Source organism: Micropterus salmoides, unplaced genomic scaffold (genome assembly GCF_014851395.1).
Source record: "Micropterus salmoides isolate LMB-PRFRI ecotype aquatic unplaced genomic scaffold, ASM1485139v1 Ms_hic_scaffold_18, whole genome shotgun sequence".
NCBI lineage: Eukaryota > Metazoa > Chordata > Actinopteri > Centrarchiformes > Centrarchidae > Micropterus > Micropterus salmoides.
In genome coordinates, this window is record NW_024040928.1 from 8,672,500 (window position 1) to 8,690,866 (window position 18,367).

Below are 18,367 nucleotides of genomic sequence, written 5' to 3' on the forward strand. Positions count from 1 at the left end.
TGAACGTAATCTGCAAGAGGTTGTTTTTGCTTGTGCCCCGGCACTGCGTAGACATTCCCATTTTGATTATATACAAAACCTCTTTCTGGGGCGGGCCTGCACCAAGGGTGAGTCCTTAGTGCTCCGGCCTGGGTTTGAGGCCGGCCTGGGCCACCATCTCCCCACACCTCCTCTGCCTTTCCTGTCTCTCTCTACTGTCACTATCAAAAATCATTGCTATATTTGCCTTTTTCTAAATACCTTAAAGTACCTACAACTATATTAAGAGGGCTAATAGTAGTAGTACAAACCCCATCATATTGAGCAATGTAACATTTAAAGATATTATAAAGGTACTGTAGACATACAGTATTTATTAATTAGGGTTGTCAAGCATGAAGTCTATTACTGCTCCATACATTGATATTTGCGTTTGTGAGTGATTCCTTGCATGTGTTTTTTTGCAGGATTTCTTTGCTGATCCCATAAGACTCCTCTGGCTGGTGTCCCATCAGAAGTTGTCTCTTGAACAAGAGATGGCTCGATGGTGCTCAGATGGAGGGAGTATTGTCAGAGGAGCTGCATGTGACTAATCAGGACTGGCTTGGCTCCCTGCCTCCCTAACCATATTCTGCTGATTCAAAAGGCCACTGAGACTCCATGGTAATGGAAAAGCATGATGGGGCCATCAGAGAAAGTCAAGAAATATTGCGGCTGATATTGCTTGGTTGATGTCCAACACAATATGCGGTAATGTATCAGCAGAGCTGTTGAAAGCCATTATGGGATTCATTATATGATGTAGATAAACAATTGATTGATCCACCCTGGTGTCAATAATCAGCAACTAAACTACGGACCAAACATATGGGTACTCATATCTAACCAGTGGTCTGTCTGGCTGTTGTTTGTGCCTTCTACCATATGCTACCCGTTTCCCTGTCTCTATGTGATTCTCACTCCCTTTTTATCTCTTCCTTTTCTCTCTCCGGTCACTCTCTGCCTTGCTCCGTGCCTCCACACACATAAAATGGAGGGCAGCGGTGAGGTTCCAATTCAGAACTCATTTGTGGTGCTGCCGGCCCCCTACCCGCTCAGCAGTTGCCGAGGGGACCCAGGGGAGCCCTATCACAGCTCTATATGCAAATGTCCTTGCACCTGGACAACAGCGTGGGCATGCTGGGACTGGGAGCTTATTTATGCAAATCTCAGGGAGACAGTCACAGCACACCACAGAGCTGGCCACAGACACTGGTGGCCATATCTCCCCGCCAGCACAACAACTAGTTGGAAAAAAACGTAGAAAACATGAAAGATGTGGACCAAGTTGCAAAAGAGGGAGGGCGGCGTGACAGAGTCAAGAAGATTGGTGTAGAGCTTGTGGTAAATAAAATGTATGGAAGTACAGTATGTAGGTATTTGGTGATCTGTTTTCCTGTATTTCAAGGACATTTAGTCTTACAAGTCTTGATTGAATGTCTAAGATGTGATTGTACAGGTATGTTCAATGTAACAATTAATGAGTGAGACAATTAAGGATGGAATGCTTGATTTCTCATGTATTTATATTTTGTGCACAATGCACAGAGACATATACTGTAAGAGACTGCACATACACAGAAACACGCACCACAAAGGTGTTTGTTTACCATCACAACACCACTGACAAGAGGCAATAACGCTGAATGTGTTAAAGCGCTCCATGGCAAAAGGAGGAGGCGAACAAAACCAATCTTTGTGTCTCAGCTGGCCCTGCCTCCCGACTGGGCCGCACCACTGTGTGAGACATCACACAGGAAAATGCTCCCTCTCCGCATACAACAGGCCACATTAATGTGCAAATGTATGCAAGAAAATTTCAGAAAAGCTGAAATTACTGAGCCAAATGAGGTAGCTGCACTCAAATTGTTGGGATTATGAATAATTACCGCACGTTTTAATGGAACTTTACTAAATTTCTTGTGAAACAATGACTTCAGGAGTTTAATTGAGGAAAATCAAAATGGTTCTGAAGTTATTGTTTTCCAGTAGCTGGAGGTAGGAGCTACCTATGTCCATTTTCATATGCTGAATCAGGGGACAGGGAAGGAGTGCATAGTAGCAACCTTATTTACCTTAGTTTCCCCCCAAATTTAATGTATGATCTTTTATCTCTTTGTAACCGGCCAGTTCTCCAGAAGAATCTTGTTAATTACATTCAACATGCTGTCTGCCAGTGGAGTGTCTTGTAAATTGTGTTTGGCTGAGGTGACAATGTTACTTATAACAAATTCTTAAAAATTAAAAATCTCTGCTGCTTACAAACAACGTTCCACAGTAGGCTAACGCATTAGTTGGTAAATGTACAGTTACAGAAATGTAATTACTTTCTTTAGTAGCACCATACTGTCTCATTTTTCTATTTCTACATGTGTTTTCATACTGAATATGTATATATATATATATATATATATAAAATCCGGCTAACATACAATCAATCTGCCAGTTCAAGGAAACGCCTTTTAAAACTTAGGGCAATGCCCCTTTAATGTGAGAACTCGAAAGGGCAGACCAGGGTGTTTTCATGGTAATTAGACCAGCGGCTGACGTGCTGTGCCTTAAACTGCAGTGGTCATGGAGGACGGGGGTCTCATAGCGCTGTAATTCACCCAGAGAATGATGCACCAGCCTGGGGGCTGACTGGCAGCTTTGATGCTCTGATCACCAGGATGCTGCCTCTCACCTTCTGGTTCAAAACCAGAAGGGTAGAAAAGAGACGAGAGACAAGGTGGTTAAGAATGATGGCTTACAACTCTTTGTGGTTTGATTGAGAGCAGCAACAAACTCGGATATGACGTAAGGTGCTTTAAAAAAATTGTAGATGAGTCCATCATGAAAAGCAGATGAAAGGAGTCTTTGGTGATGTGGACCAAGAAGAAAAATGTCAGAGAAGAAAATGACTTAAAGAAAGAGGTAGAAAAGAGAGGGGAGGGGATGAAGGAAGGCTAGGACGGCAGTTGTTATTGTGTTTGATGTAGTGCTTGACAAGAGAGAGAGTTTAGAAATCCTTGTGTAGTACGAGGCAGAGGAAGAGAGGGTTCATTTAAATGCATGCTCACTCAGGGCCCAAACGGAGTGGGTGTCTGTTGAGAATTCATCATGGCCTTACTGATAAAGCCTCAGCCTCTTAGCGAGGGGAAAGGAGAGACAGATCACTCTCTTGAGGTGAGATTGCCTCGTGGATGGACACTTGTTATGTAGAAATACACAACACTGACGGATATTACCATGGCACTTTCGGACTGGTTAGGCATCCCTCCATCCATCCATTCCACCATTTCCCCAACTTGAACATGAAGTGCTCTCTGGGGACCATAAGGTGCGGCTGCATCAGTGATTAAAGCTTCACAACAATTAGGAAGAACATTTTCAGAGAGAATGTACCAATATTTTCATCATCCAGGTAGTGACAGGTCAAAATTAAAAAGGATCTGTTGAAACTTTAAGCTGAGGTATGAGATTATGATCAAATACACGTGTTTTTGTCAAATTCAGCAAATATCTCCTCACGGTTCTGAATGTGCTCTGAAAAAAACTCCAGTGTTCACAGCCCTAGCCAATCAAAATGGTTAAGTTAGGGTGTCTGTGAAGATTTTCAGTCATCCAGGTCATAGTTATCACGAAGGTTAAAGTCAAGGGCAACTGGACTTGGTTGAAGATACTAGAAAAGTTAGGGGCATAAAGCCAAAGAAATTAGCTGAAAGATGCTAAAATGCCCATAGAGCTGAGGGAAGCTGCAGAGTCGGAAAAAAGTTCTCTGTGGGTACTTCACTGTGACCCCTTTCACATTACATATAGTCATTTTATCCATTGTTATTATAACAGTACATTAATTAGTGCTGCTTCAAAAACAATCCGACCATTAGCAAGACCGGCAACATCTACTGGCCATGGCAATGCGTATTACATTGTGTGCTAACAGCTTTAGTGGGAAATCTGCTTTATTACTTTATTGCAAAAAAAGAGATTGTTTTATGGCACAAAACAGATGTTTTCCAGCTCACCTGGGGCTAGGCATATAGAGCTTCTCTCAATATCAGTTTCAGATGGTGGACCAAATGAACAATGGCAAAAAACAAGGCTGTTTCAACATAGTGTTATTGTTGACAGTAATGATACCAAGATGTTACAATATATTTGATTTTAAAATGGCTACATATAGATTTAAAGAGACTTCTTAAAAGGCTTTCTGAAGAAAATACTGGACTTATATATAAATATATAGACACTGGGAGTTTTCTGATCTCATATGTAAATTTAACTCAGGGAAACATTCATGTGGACCAACATAATTAAATGTCACATGATTCAGCTTTGAGGAAGAGCAATTAGCACAGATCTGCAAACACAGTGGCCTTAGGTGGTAAGTGTGGAGTATGTGTGTGTTACAGTTTTTTAATTTCAAAGGCAGTTAAACATCCATCCATCCATCCATCGTCAACCGCTTATCCTGCGTACAGGGTTGCGGGGGCAGTTAAACAATTACTTGAAATTCCAGTTTGATTTCAACAAAGTTTTTCTTTCCCCAACAACATCCCCTAAACATTTTAATATACGCCATGCTGTGAAATGTAACAAAGTCATTCATATTAAGGACACACCATTTTTTTACTTTGTACTTGGGTTTCATGATGTATACTCGGTCATATGTGTGGTATTTATTTTGCTGTATTTATTCTTTGTGCACATAATTCATGTAAATGTATGTAATATTTGGCTCTGATAATTGCAGTTTGTGAGTAAAACTCTTTGCGACATTGGACTAAAGCATAAATATGCATGTGACACAGTGGTTATATAATGCAGGTGCAGGTGGGGTTGTCTTTAAGCTGAATCAGCAAGCACGCTGTGTTTCTTCTTGTTTGCTTGTTCTGGCAATTAGCTTTTGAACTGCCATCATGTCCTTGGACAGGACTGGCCTGACTACATGCATCTGCCCCTCTGCAGAAGGCTCCTGCTGCTCATCACAGTGAAAATTCACAACAAAAACAATTCCCTCCCTTCTTCTGTTTTTCTCTCCTTCTCTGTAACACACACTAAAATAAGTCAAAACTAATCCAAACACAATCTTCCATCTGCTTCCACTCCAGTCTCCTGAAAAGTTGCTGATTTTTGTGTGTTTTTTTCATCTCTAATGTGATAGATGGGTAAACTTTTTTGGAATACAGGAGGATTTGGGGGGCTGGCCAGGCGACGATGGTGGCGGCGGTGGTGAAGTAGGCAGCAATTAGTGTGGTGCTAATGAACTCCCTCTCATTATCAGTGAATCAACAGGCCTGTGCTAATTACGGTTAGCAGGACAGACTCCTCTCTCCCACTGCGACGGGCTTCAAGGTCCCTCCGGGGCTGCAACACACCGGATGGTCTGCCAGCAGCCACAGGTGCAAAGCACTCACTGCCAATGTTAAAAACAGAATATAACACACGCACACACAAACATAGGGTCTGACAAACACTAATCCCAAGACCAATACTGTTTCTGTCATGTTGTGGTCATCTCATGCAGATGGCCCCATCGCACAGCCTTTTATATATTTTTTTTTACACATATTTGTTAGAAATTAAAGTGCCGTTAGCCCTTTATCACACAAGGATAAGCACATGCCAGAGGTGTTATTCAAACACTTGGGCTGTTAGAGGAGCTCACCTGCCATGTTTTTCTGGGGGTTTTTTGCATTCATAGCTATTTAGAAGTTAAAGGTGAGGTATGTGATTTTAATCCAATACACGTCTTTTTGTCAAATTCAGTGAGGAGATTTTCACAGAATTTGGCCCACTAGCTGCCGTTCTGTTTACAGTGTTCTGATAAAAAAAAAATCTGGTGTTTATACACAGCCCTGGCTCTGTAAATGGGAAACAAATAAAATGGCTTGGACCGAGCCAAACAACACTATTCCAGCCATTGCAGACATGATTTGTGTGTCAGGTAACATTAAATGACTCACCCACAGACATTCAGCTTACTTTCTAGTTTGCCATGACATGCTGTAGCAGAGAATCGCTGTCTGGAGCTCTGGGACTGTCTTCGTCCTCTCTGCATGTTAGCTTTGCAGTAGCAACCGCGACAGTCTGCTAACCCACAGACTAGTCTACCTTTAAAAGGGTACATTCAGTTTATTATAACTTGGGTCTTATTTTCATAGTTTTGGCCATCCTTCCAATGGTAAAATGATTTTGTGCTTTATGAAAGTGTCACTTGTTGTGTGACGCAGCAGTTTACCTTAGTTCTACAGAGCTTCTTTTAGCTCTCTGTTTTGGTTTTGCAAACTCCAGGTTAGCCCAAAGGTGAATGGTAAATGTTCCAGGAACTCAGCAGTTACTTAGGCATGTACAATGTCATCATAACTGATTAGTGATTCATACTATCTGATACTAATTCTGGCAAAAATATGACCCAAGTTGTTCTAAACTGGTCTCATCATTTAAACTCCTGCTGAGTTGTGTACGTCCTAAATGGCATATTACGACAAAATCTGACAGCAACTTTCCCTTCCTCTGCAAACAAGTGTTTTATAATAGACCCAGCAAGATCCATTAATCAAATGCAACTTGTAAGCCAGCAGTGGCCCTTGTCTATGAAATGCTAAATACTTATTGAAAAGCACAAATTCTAACTCCACTGATTATGGGACTAAAGGCTTTTCAGTGAGTTACTGAGGCGAGCAAACACCAAAAAGATTCTTGGTTTCAGCCCACAGCATGAGCCATAAGATGGGACCTGGGCATGTAAAATAACCCCCCCCCCTCTCCATCCATAACTTAAGCAGAGATCAGTGGCTAACACTCTTAATCCCAAGGGGGTGCTTTCTGAGCTGTAATTTAAAAATAGCGTTTTAATAACACACCACTGCTACAGTACATTAATCTCAGAATTAATTATCTACCCCACCCCCAGCCTATTTACTTGAAAGAGGCTCTTTGCAGCATTTCTTGTGTTTTAGTTCTATTTATTCCAAGAGTGAGCGGATAAAGAGATGCATGTGGAGTGTCTTGTGTCGAGTGCAGTAATTATGCAGTTGCTAGTATATTAGCAGTATGTATATGAAAACCAGCAAATAAATTAGAGCCGCAGGGTGTCATCGGCATAAATGGTCAGTAAGGTGAGACGTTCTTAAACGGCGTACAATCTTTCTCAGACTGTGCAATGTAAACAAGAAACAATTCAATTGAGGAGTACATTAAAAAAAAAGTGAGCGTAATCTAAAGATATTGTAGCAAACAGCTGTGGTACGGAGAATAACTTCATGTTCGTTTACATTTTTATGCAAGAAAATTTTTTAATCAAACGTCACTTCTAGCAACAGAAAATCAATTCCAAAGAGAAATTAAAGAGCATAACGTGACTGTAAACCAGGCCTAAAGGCACCACAAATATACAAAAACAATATTAAACTGTGATAAATAAAATATGAACCTTCTTTGGCAATATAACATTCAAGCGTCAGGGGACGTGAGCACTTAATGCAAGTTAATGAAACACAAGAATCATGTTAAAGGCACGGCAATCACTGAGCATTTGTCGAAAGGTGGTGATCGTGTTGCTGAGCCCTCTGGCAGAAGTTGCAGGCTGACAAGAGATCAAGTTGAACACTGACAGTGATTATCAGTATATAAGCTGGGGATGTTAATAAAAATTATGTTTTAAAAAAGACAAATCCTTCGTGTTCCCTTTCCCCCTCGCTTCCTGTTTCTCTGATTGACTGACTGACTGACCTCTATTGTCATCGCTTCACAGCTGACAGTGATCTCCACACATACATCACTTTGTATGTTCTCGGCTGAATGGCGGAGTGTGTGCGTGAACTCTGCATGAGGCAGGTACCCCCGGGTCTGTGTATCACAGATAACCTTTATAAGGAGGTGTAGTTCACGCCTCCCGTTCCCCGCACCTTCCCGCTATCACATCAAAGGATCTGGATGTGGTTAAATTCAGCCACTGGAGACAGTCGGGGCTTGGCATGCATGATTGATGTCGAGTTTGTAACATTAGGTATCATAAGGTGTAATATAGGAGATAACGTTAAGTGTAAGATTGCATTTGAGCGTGTTGAAGGAAATAGGAAATTGTTTGACATCTCTTGGTGTTTTATAGCGTCTTGCTGGTTCCTTTCCGTTCAGGATATCTGACCATAGCTATATAAACAAAGACCTGCTATTCATTTTTGTTATGCCATGTGTTAACTCAGTCCTCTGCTGTATCGCTGTCTGCCTTACTTTTTGGCTTCCTGTGTGTTATGTCTTCCCTGCCCTTAAAGGAATCCCTCACACACATTGTGAATGCCATGCAGACTTTAATGTTTCAATTAAGGTTTGATTGAGTTATGAAATATAACCAAACCACAACAAGATGACATGTATTTCTGCTGTTTGTGACATGACTCTACTCAGATTTCTGTGTCTCCTACATGACATCCTATTAATTTTGTTTATATCGAGGCAGGTGGTTGTCAGTAAAAGTCATTTTGTCAATCAATTTTTTTTTCGGACTGACTATTTTTCAAATGAAAAAATAAGTTGCTAATTTTGTCAGTGCTCTTTCTAGACACTGCAGGTTTAATTGCTAATTGTTAACTGGGAATGAATGCATTTGCATATTAATTAGTTAGCCCATTTGCATTTTTAATTTGCTGCCTTCAAAGGGGGTGAGATAAAAGGTCGCACAATTCTGAATAATTTAAATAATTTATGCTCCATTGGTGAAAAGAAGCTGAACAGAAGTGTTCTGCGGATATTAACCCCTGAGAGCTTTTACCGAATAAAGCACTCCAAAAATTGTTTTAACAAATCTAATTAAACGGAAAAAGGTCTGAACACACAACCACCCAGAGCACTAGGAGCTAGAGTGTGTCCTCGGGAACAAAAAACGCTCAGGAGAGAGTGATGGAGGGTGTATGGGTATGGAGGACGAGACTTCCAGCCCTCCATCCGGATATGAAGGCCTCTCGTAGTCTTTTCATCATTCAGATTGATCAAATACCCCTACAGGAATGCTGATGGAGTCAGTGCTTGGTACTGTAATAGTAATTCTCTCTGAAGTTAAGCTGCTCTTTGCAACGTGTCGTGCTTCATAAGCAATCAAAGAGATGCATGTACGGTAGTGGATCCTTGAAACTATGCGTCCAAGTTGTCATTTTAATGAATGGACAGCACAAGCACAAGTAAATTTATCAGATCGTCACAGGGAAGTAACAACAAATAAAATGTATTTGCAGCCATGTGTTCCTCGCTTTAACTTTCTTCTTCTCTTGTAACTACCAAAGTGTCCATAAAAAAAGAGACTTCTTTCCATTTTTGGGTGCGAGGAGCTGATATTTTCTCTCCCTCTTCTTCAACCAGGTCCCGACTGCATTGTGAGACTGTCTCCTCTCTTTTGTCCCAGTGATCTTAATTACAGGCCCTGGGCCCTGTGCATAGAAGCCCATTTAAATCAGAACACATCCAGCTTCCATTATGGGCTTGGCATTTGGTCTTTGTGCCCATGCTCTTAAATTACATGCTGCCAATCCTAGTGGGCACGGGCAAGATGAGGAGCGGAGGATGGGTGAGAGATGAGGTGAAAGGGGGATGAGAGAAAGGAGAGAGGGGGCTGAGAGTAACAGCGGAGGGGGCCACAGGCTACACTTGTCGACAGAAAGCGCCCCCCCCCCCGCCCGGGCCCTCTCTTCTTCTGCCCTCTTTATCACCAGATAACTTATGTAAAGTAGCAGATGAAACCCATTCCCATTCACGTCGGCCTGATTGTCAGAATAAGCTTGCATTCCTTTGAAAAGTGATTGACCGCCTGAAAGGGTACAAATTAGGGGCCTGTTCGTCTTTTCTTCTCCGGTCGTAGGGTTTATTTGCGGCAGATTCACCCAGGCCCAAAATTAAGTGAACTCAGGCAGGGATGAATGGGAGAGCTCTGATTGAATAATTGATTTCCTTTGTGCGGCCTGTGTTTAAGAGGGATAACTAGACATCCTTTGGAGTGTAATGATTGTAATTACTGCGATGACTGGTCATGTCAAATATGACACAGGAAAGGACTGTTATTAACCTTTATTCTCCACATGGAAAAAAAAAACTAACCCAATATCCTCTAGTCTCTCCCGTCTGCATATGCGTTTCACCTCAGGTGGAGGCATGGCTGGTGTAGGTTCAATGCATGGATGAACTCATTCCCTGTCTTCTACTCCTGGTCCATGAAAGGTAGATGGGTAATTGACTGTGGAGTCGGAGTCACTGGTGTGTCAATGACTCAGATGGCTAGTGAGCCTTGGAGTAACTCTCAAAGTACAATGCATTATGCTCCAGAATTTAAGTGTAAAAGATAGGAGTTATAGCCGTGTTCATGATATCTGTCAGATTCCCATATGCCTTGACCTCTCAAGCAGTGCAGCCCGAATTGGGCTTTAATGCACTTGATGCATTTGAGGGCCTCAGTGAAACAGACATTCATCATGTAGTGATCAGACACAGTCTGCTGAAGTTACTGGACATGTGGTCCATATGAATCACAGTTGCCACCACTGATCTACTGAGACTTGTCTAAAGCCCCAGCTTTAAAGGTGAATATGCAGACTTGACTGGTGGTAGCAATTCTCTGCTTTTAACCATCCTAGGCTCTGACCTTGTTTCTAGGTGTTAAGGCCTTTGCAGACCAAATATTAATACAATAACATTATATAGTGTGTATTTCCCGTTCGCGTTTTTTATTCCGTCATCCAATAAAAATTGTGACGCAAAGTAACCCTTGCACACTGAGTCAGAGGCTTTTTATTATTCTATTCTTTGCGAAAATTCACAATGCAAGACACAATGGAGTTGTCAAGCAGTGAGGATGATTTTGTGGACACCTCCTCTGTCTGCAGCTCCTGACGCTACTGTTGTCCTATCTCTCGCTTCTTCTCTCTCATTTCCTCCCTTGCTTCTCTCCATTGGAGGAATCTCATGAGGCTGTCGCCACTCTCTGCCCAAGTCTTGCATTTGGCACGACGGCTACCTGAATGAGCTGAGTAAGTAATGATGACCGAAAGTTTCAGAGTTTTTATGTTATATACAAACGTGAAGTGGTATTTATGTTTTAACGTGTAACAATTTCAGCCAAAAAAAAAATCGACTTGGTGTGCAAAGGTCTTTAGGATAAGGCTGATGATCTGGGTGTGTGCGTGCATCTTCATTTATTTGGGGGGGTTCCTGCCTCAATTTAATTTAATTTTATTGCATTGTATGACTACTGCAAACACTTCATTTCCTTTGACATTTAATTTTTAAATGTAATGGACATAAGGATTCTCAAGCCTATGCCGCCAGTTTTTAATTGCTAATTACTACTTGCTTTATTCTGTTTTTACATTTTTATTTGACAGCTGGAATGTTTGGCACTTTGTGTTGACAGTGATGACAGGAGACAAATTTGAAACACATTTAGGGAATATCAGGTGTTTTGACCAACTTTTCTCCAGATTGTGCTAAGTATCCTATATCTTTTACTCATTTAATCTATGCCTACATGACAAAAATCTACCTTAAAGGGGCTATATGTAGTTTTTCACTTATAAATAAATCAAATTTTTACTTCCTTTTTGTCAGTGGGCTCTAACCTCACTTAGAAGCACACGCCTGTTTTCTCTGTTGCTTGCACCAGCCACTATTCTGCTATTAATGTGAGGACTCCAGGTCGTGATGTAACCCTTTGCGCACTCCCGAGCCTCTCGCCGACTACAGCAACAACAACGCAGCTAACGACATGCAGTTCACTAACACCAGAAAACAACATGCTCCCAGCACAACACAGACTCTAACATAAACTCCACGTAAGTATATAAAACACCAATAAAGTTTTATATGCTGAAGCCCGTCAGACTAAAAGAGATTCAGATGATGTTGAGTGAAAACACAGTGAACATCAGAAAGGCTGGAATCATGGAGAGTCACGTTAGCCAAGCAGTTGCTAACCTTATCCGGTGCAAAGTATCGCTTTCCACATTACCTCACCAGCTAACACGAACCATATTACTATCCTGTGTACCACCGGTATTATGCCAAAGTGTTGATTTAGTCTGCAAGACAGGATGTAACTGTACAAAGCAAATGTGTCTAGCCTAGTGATGGAAGGCAGGGCAGCCAGCTAACACTAAATAGCCCGGACCTGCTGTTGTTTGCTTCTTAATATTCGATTTAGATTTATTGTGGTTTTACCGATACTCAGGTACACAGCTTCTTCACCATCTGTCGCTGTAACGTGACCCACATAATATACAATGCTGTAGCAAAACGGCGACCACACGGAGGAAGAGTCATCAACTAACACTACAGTAAAGTTAATTACTGCGGTCTAACTGTTGTAAAGTGTGACAGCAATCTCATTTATAATATTCAGTCCAGCTCACTAACATTAACCGTTTCGTTATCATCCACAACATTTAGCTGTGCTCACATTGCTGAGCCAGTGAAAGATACACATATAGTTATGTTAATTACTGAAAAGTAGCAGGCAAGCTAACGCCAATGTATCACGTCAGCTAAATACGAACAAAGCCTGAACATGTCAGCCGGCATGCCGGTATTTCTGCGTTTATTGCAGGATCTCTGTATGAAAGCGGTTGTGTTTCGGATTATGCTCGCTCATTAGTTCAAGCAAGCACGCGTACGAGCACACGCCTGGTTGCAATCTTAAAACCGCACTGCTAGTGGCCGCTGAAAACTCCATAATACCCCCTTAAACATAGTTCCAATAACATGATTTTCATATTCACAAAAAAATCAACCTTATAAATTAGGCTGTATATTAGAATTTAGCTTACAACAAACAAACATGTCAGAATGCACCAGCAGCACACACACAGCGCAGAAAGGCCACAGTGGACAGGATGAAGTATGCGCAAAATAATGGAAATATTCTTACACCTATTGAGAGAAAGTATATAGTCTGCACCAGTGGTACTTTTTCACATCAAGGACCCCTAAACTGACACATATTACACCATGGACCCCCATTTGATAAGATTTTGTCCCATGGTCCCCCATCTTAAAGGATTTTTGAAAATAGGCACAATTAATATATTAACTTTTAAATGTCAGATTACAATTTCAACTTTTTGCCCCCTGGTATCCCCTTACTTTTAAGAACCACTGGTCTACACAGTGTACTGCCTGTTATTGTACTATCAAAAGTATCTGAATTGATACTACTATTAAAATTCGACAGAAACAAAATAAAACTCACCAAAACTGTCTTGGTTTTAGTCTTTAAACTGTTCCAACAATCACCAACACTGGTCGAAATAAACTCAAAATTAGATATGAAAATATTCTGGCTCCTAATGCTGTTTGTCTCCGCCTAAATGTGAACGACTTCCCAACTCTGAAAGTGGGGAAAGTGGGACCATCTGAGGAGCACATGAAATCAGCATTAGTGTGTAATGAGGGAGGTAAGGAGACATCAACCAGAGCGACTGACAGACTAACCATTGGTCAGAGTAGCAGGAACAGCTGTATTGGGCTGGTAACCAGCCATGAGCAGCTATTGCCAGACTCTCCATCAGCTACTAACCTACTAAATATTATAAACACACAACTAACAACTAATAAAATGAAAAGTACGCTAAAATGATTATGCTAACAGTACAATCTAACTTGTCAATCACTATACTCAGTCTACTCTTCACTAATACTCTAACACCACACTAATACTACACAATCTGCAGAGTCAGGAAATGTTCATTTTATAGGGGGGGGCTTAGTTGGTGATGAAAGCTGCCACTATATTCTTCACTTGCCACCAGAGCAAAATTCAATATCAATAGCTGTGTTTCAACCAGTAGGGTAGAGGGCAGTCACTGTGTAAATTTATAACACAATATGTAGAATTCAAATACTTGGCACTAAAATGTCAAGATTTGGATCTGAATCCATCAACACCACTACTTCTTCAGTTGAAAAATGTAATTTTGGGGTTGGCGTCTGACAAATGAGTAAATGAGCCAGTAAAGTTGTTGTTTTTATCACTTACATAAACACGTATTACCTAACCCAAAATAAAACCTAAACAAAGCACCATGTGTCTGAATTCAACACTGATTTGTCTTCATGTGTGTCAGTCAATCAGTGTCATTGTCAAGGCTGTTACCAGCCTATGAGTCACAGGCGAGCATCGCTTAGGGCTCTTTATGACAGAACCTGTCGGTATGCTAACGATTAGCTGTCATGCCAAAGAGAAAGTCTGTTTTCAGAAGAGCTCCAGGAGGCTTACTCCTTCATGAAGTACCTGGCAACCAAAATGTTGTGTTCATGGAGTCCATAGTGTTGAATTGTGCTCTCGGTAGGTGTGCCATGCACTGAAATAATTGTCCCCCATCCTGATTAAATGCCTGTGGTGTGTCACCAGCGCATACAGGAGCACCTGCATAAATGGTTTGGGGGTTTGAAAATATGGTCACCCTATCCAGAGCTATGGAGGGCTGCAGAGTTGGGTGAACTCTGGGTTCATCATGACAATTGACCTGTTTCATATTACACATAGTCATTAGATCCATTGCTGATATAAAAAATATTGATTAGTGCAGCTTTAAATGGAGATGCTCCACTGGAAGAGTAGAGAGTAATATAAATTCTACTATTTCAGTAATTTAGTCCAGCTCAGATTTAAATTGTAAATAGAAACAAGTCTCTGCTTAAGCTGAACAGCGGAGAGACAAAACTACAGTTACAATGTTAAACTGAAACCAATCTTGGAGCTGATCCATAGGCGGTGAATAATTCAACAACTTCAAGGCCACTGTGAAAACCTCCATGGCATATTTTACTGGGATATGTAGACATTTTATGATTCATAGCTGTAACGCCTACAGTCAAATAAAACTTAACTTAAATTTGGATGTTAAATCTCAAACATTCTACAGACCCATAGAGTCAGACACTAATTCAGTGTCAGTGAACCACCTACTAGAAGTGAAATTATCAATTCAAGACTTGATGCTGTGATTTCCTTCCATCCATCGTCAACTGCTTATCCCGCGTACAGGGTCGCAGGGGTTGTGATTTCCATTTTAGGCAAATTCACCACACCATAGACCGATCCATCCAACTCCAGGCAAAACATTTAGAGACATTAGAATTGCTTGTTCACTAACTTGTCACTGGAAACCCCAGGCCTCTTTGCCCTTTACTTGAACCTCTAGAGTGCTGCCAGCCGTGCCAGCTGTGGAGACAACTGAAAAACTTAATTTGTAACTTCATTTGAAGCCTTTAATTAGGTACCACAAGCACTTGTACAGGGAAAGTGTGACCGATTTACGATTTGTAAAGAAGTGTAAGCTAATGATAGCATGTGACCTGCGTTTAAAGGTGAAATTGGGTTAGCAAGGTCAACCTGAAGGGCCACTGGCTCATACTGACATGCACTGTGCATTGCAAATGCGGGGAAAAGCCAAACCATTCTGAAAACTTTCACATAGATATTCATAAGCTACAGTTTAAAGGGTAATTTTGGTACTTTTTATACCTAGGCCCTATTTTCACATATTTTGGGGTCAGAATGGCTACTAAAAAGCTCAGCAGGATTTATCTAATCTCATGCTACACACCATCACAAGCCATTTCAACTGCTATACTTTACCAGATTTTTTTTGTCAAACAAACAGGGCATTATGTTCGATCGATTGCTTAGTTCTTTTTTGTCAGCATCCATAATTTGCAGATACAAAATCCGAAAGTTTCTGACTCGGTATGGATTTATTTTCCCAAATTATTTAGGTTTGTTCTGAAAAGGCCTTTAATCTTAGTTCTTATTTGACAGCATTATTTGAATGCAGCCCCAGAACATTCACGGATTCCACCTTCTGTGTCTCATTTAGTCCAAGGAGTATTTAGGAACCTGCTGCAGGAATATGGTTACCTCTCTGTTGCTTCTGCTTTTTCCTCAGGGGGCCCTGTGTACCTTTCATGTGAGATCCTGGAGGTATAGTGGAGTAACCATCAGCTGTGTTAAGATGAGACTGTTCAGCTGTCTGGACTGGTAATCTTTCAAACTAATGACAGTTTTTTAGTATTTGCATCTATTGTGACCAACAAGAATTCCGGCTGACATTTCAGTGAACAACCAAAACTATTACTACATTAATTAATGGTAACTTTTTATATCAGTATTTGCATTGAAGAGAATGATCTCACAGGTGAGATTAAATTAAAGAAAAGCCTTACCTAAAGAGAGAATCTGAATTTCAAATAATACATTTTGCTCAATAATGAGCAAAACAATTTTTTTTTTCTCCCATGAGTCTTTAAATGAAGACACACATTTAGTCTGGAGTTGGTTGCGACTGTGCCATCCTGCTATTTGTGTTCCTTAATGACTTTCTAATTCCTCATCAGTGGGTAGCTAGCCTCCACAGCAGGCAGACAGAGAGCAGTGGCAGGGTGCCATCCAGGAACAGGTGCTCTTCCATGTTGTGCTTATGGTGTCCGTAGACCTCAGTTACATCCTTTAGTTGATTTGAAATTGGGAGCATTTCAGTGGGTTCATTGCTTTGCTCTGAGCTTAACCTTTTCTGCTTACACACTTGGCTAGCTTTGTTTTTTAACATGGTGGGAAAGTTAGCTGATTACAACAGTAAGCAGGATAAGCTACATTTATCTGCTACCACTTACACTATTAAAGTCAACCTTTGACCTGTCAAACATCTGATTTGAACCTGTCCATTGAAGACTTTATTAAATTTGACGCAATTTAAAGTCTTCAACAAGTATTTAGAGAACATTTACATCTGAACATCAGGCAAAATGTTATGTTAGGGGGAGAATATGAAAAATGTTTACCACAAAATGAATTACTCATCTTTAAATATATCTCTGCATGGAGCTTTGTACCAGACACCACCTGCAGTCGAGTCACATTACAATTCAGATTTCTCAAAGAACGTAGTTTTCTGGTTTTTTTCTGATGTTGAATTCCTTTTTTTAAATTTTTTTGCTGTGTTCATGTACTTTGGCTAATTTGGAAGATCTCCGCTGGTCCACACATCTTCCACCATCATGGAGATTTTGGTTGTGGCCCCAACCTTACTGATAATTGGCACAACAAATTTAGTTAAAATACTCCAAGATTGCAGTAACTGTATCTCCATTAGGCTCTTATTACCACCCTTGTTTTTATTGAGTAATCTTAACATAACCCTCTTCTTCCTTTGACTGAGCTAATATTTTCATTTCATGCTCATTAACTTCTGTTCTTTTACTCTCAAACAGTCATGTGTTTTTCCATTTGTTCTCCTTCACTACTCTTCAATGCTTTACACTATCTCACTGGTCATTATTGACAGATTGACATCTGGGTTAGCTAACTTTCTTACATCTTCCTGAATACTTTGCAGGCTACACAAAATCAATGTTTAGCCAGGTAGTACAATACAGTACATACTTATTTTTTTGCAACACTGAGACTCACAGAACTCCAAGGAGGCTGAAGACAAGGGACTAATCAAGATCCCACACAAAATTAGCATGAGAAAAAGCATTTGATCAGCTGTTGTCAGCTTTTTTCTTTTTGTCTTTTTATAGTGTTTTTGTTGATTTTTGCTGTCATGAAGTTTCTTAAGGTTATTAATTGAATATTACATGCAATATTGTGGTGGTAATTATATTTGTGTTGTTTAATGACAAATGAATTATACCGACATTACCCAGTAATGGTAACTAGAGCCCGACAGAAATTGGATTTTTAAGGCATTTACCAATATTGCTATTTGAGGATTTTAAAATAAGATATTCTGATATATCAACCAGTTTTTTTTTCTTTTCTTTTCAGAAACATAACTTTAACAACGTTTATTATGTGTAGTTATGAGACCTCACCAAGATAACATGACATAATGCAGTTTAAAAATAAACTGTTTTTTATTGTTAATAGTATTTTTAACAAAGGTACAGCTGATTATGTCAGGTACTTCCCATGGTGGATTTGTAGCATTAAATGTAAATGTTTGAATTTGTGTTATGTTGCCAACAGGGGAGTTGTAGAAAGCCCTCTGGTGGACAAACGATGCAACCACAACACTCATAACAGGATTGAATGACTCTCTGTTTCTTCTAAGATTGTCCTTATAAACACAGATACTGATTTATCTGCAACTTACTCACATCGGCCAATAATATCAGCACACAGATGCATCGGTTGGGCTCTAATGGTAAACCTTTATTAAAGCCTGCCTGAGGAAGTATCATATTTATAAGTTTAACGTTTTCAGTCAAAGAGGATGACACCCCCTGCTGTCCCCCCTCATATCAACCCTTGACCAGCTCAAATATTGTTGCACAATATGCCATGATGTGGAATGGGCTACTGATGAGCATTTAGATGATCAACTCTCTA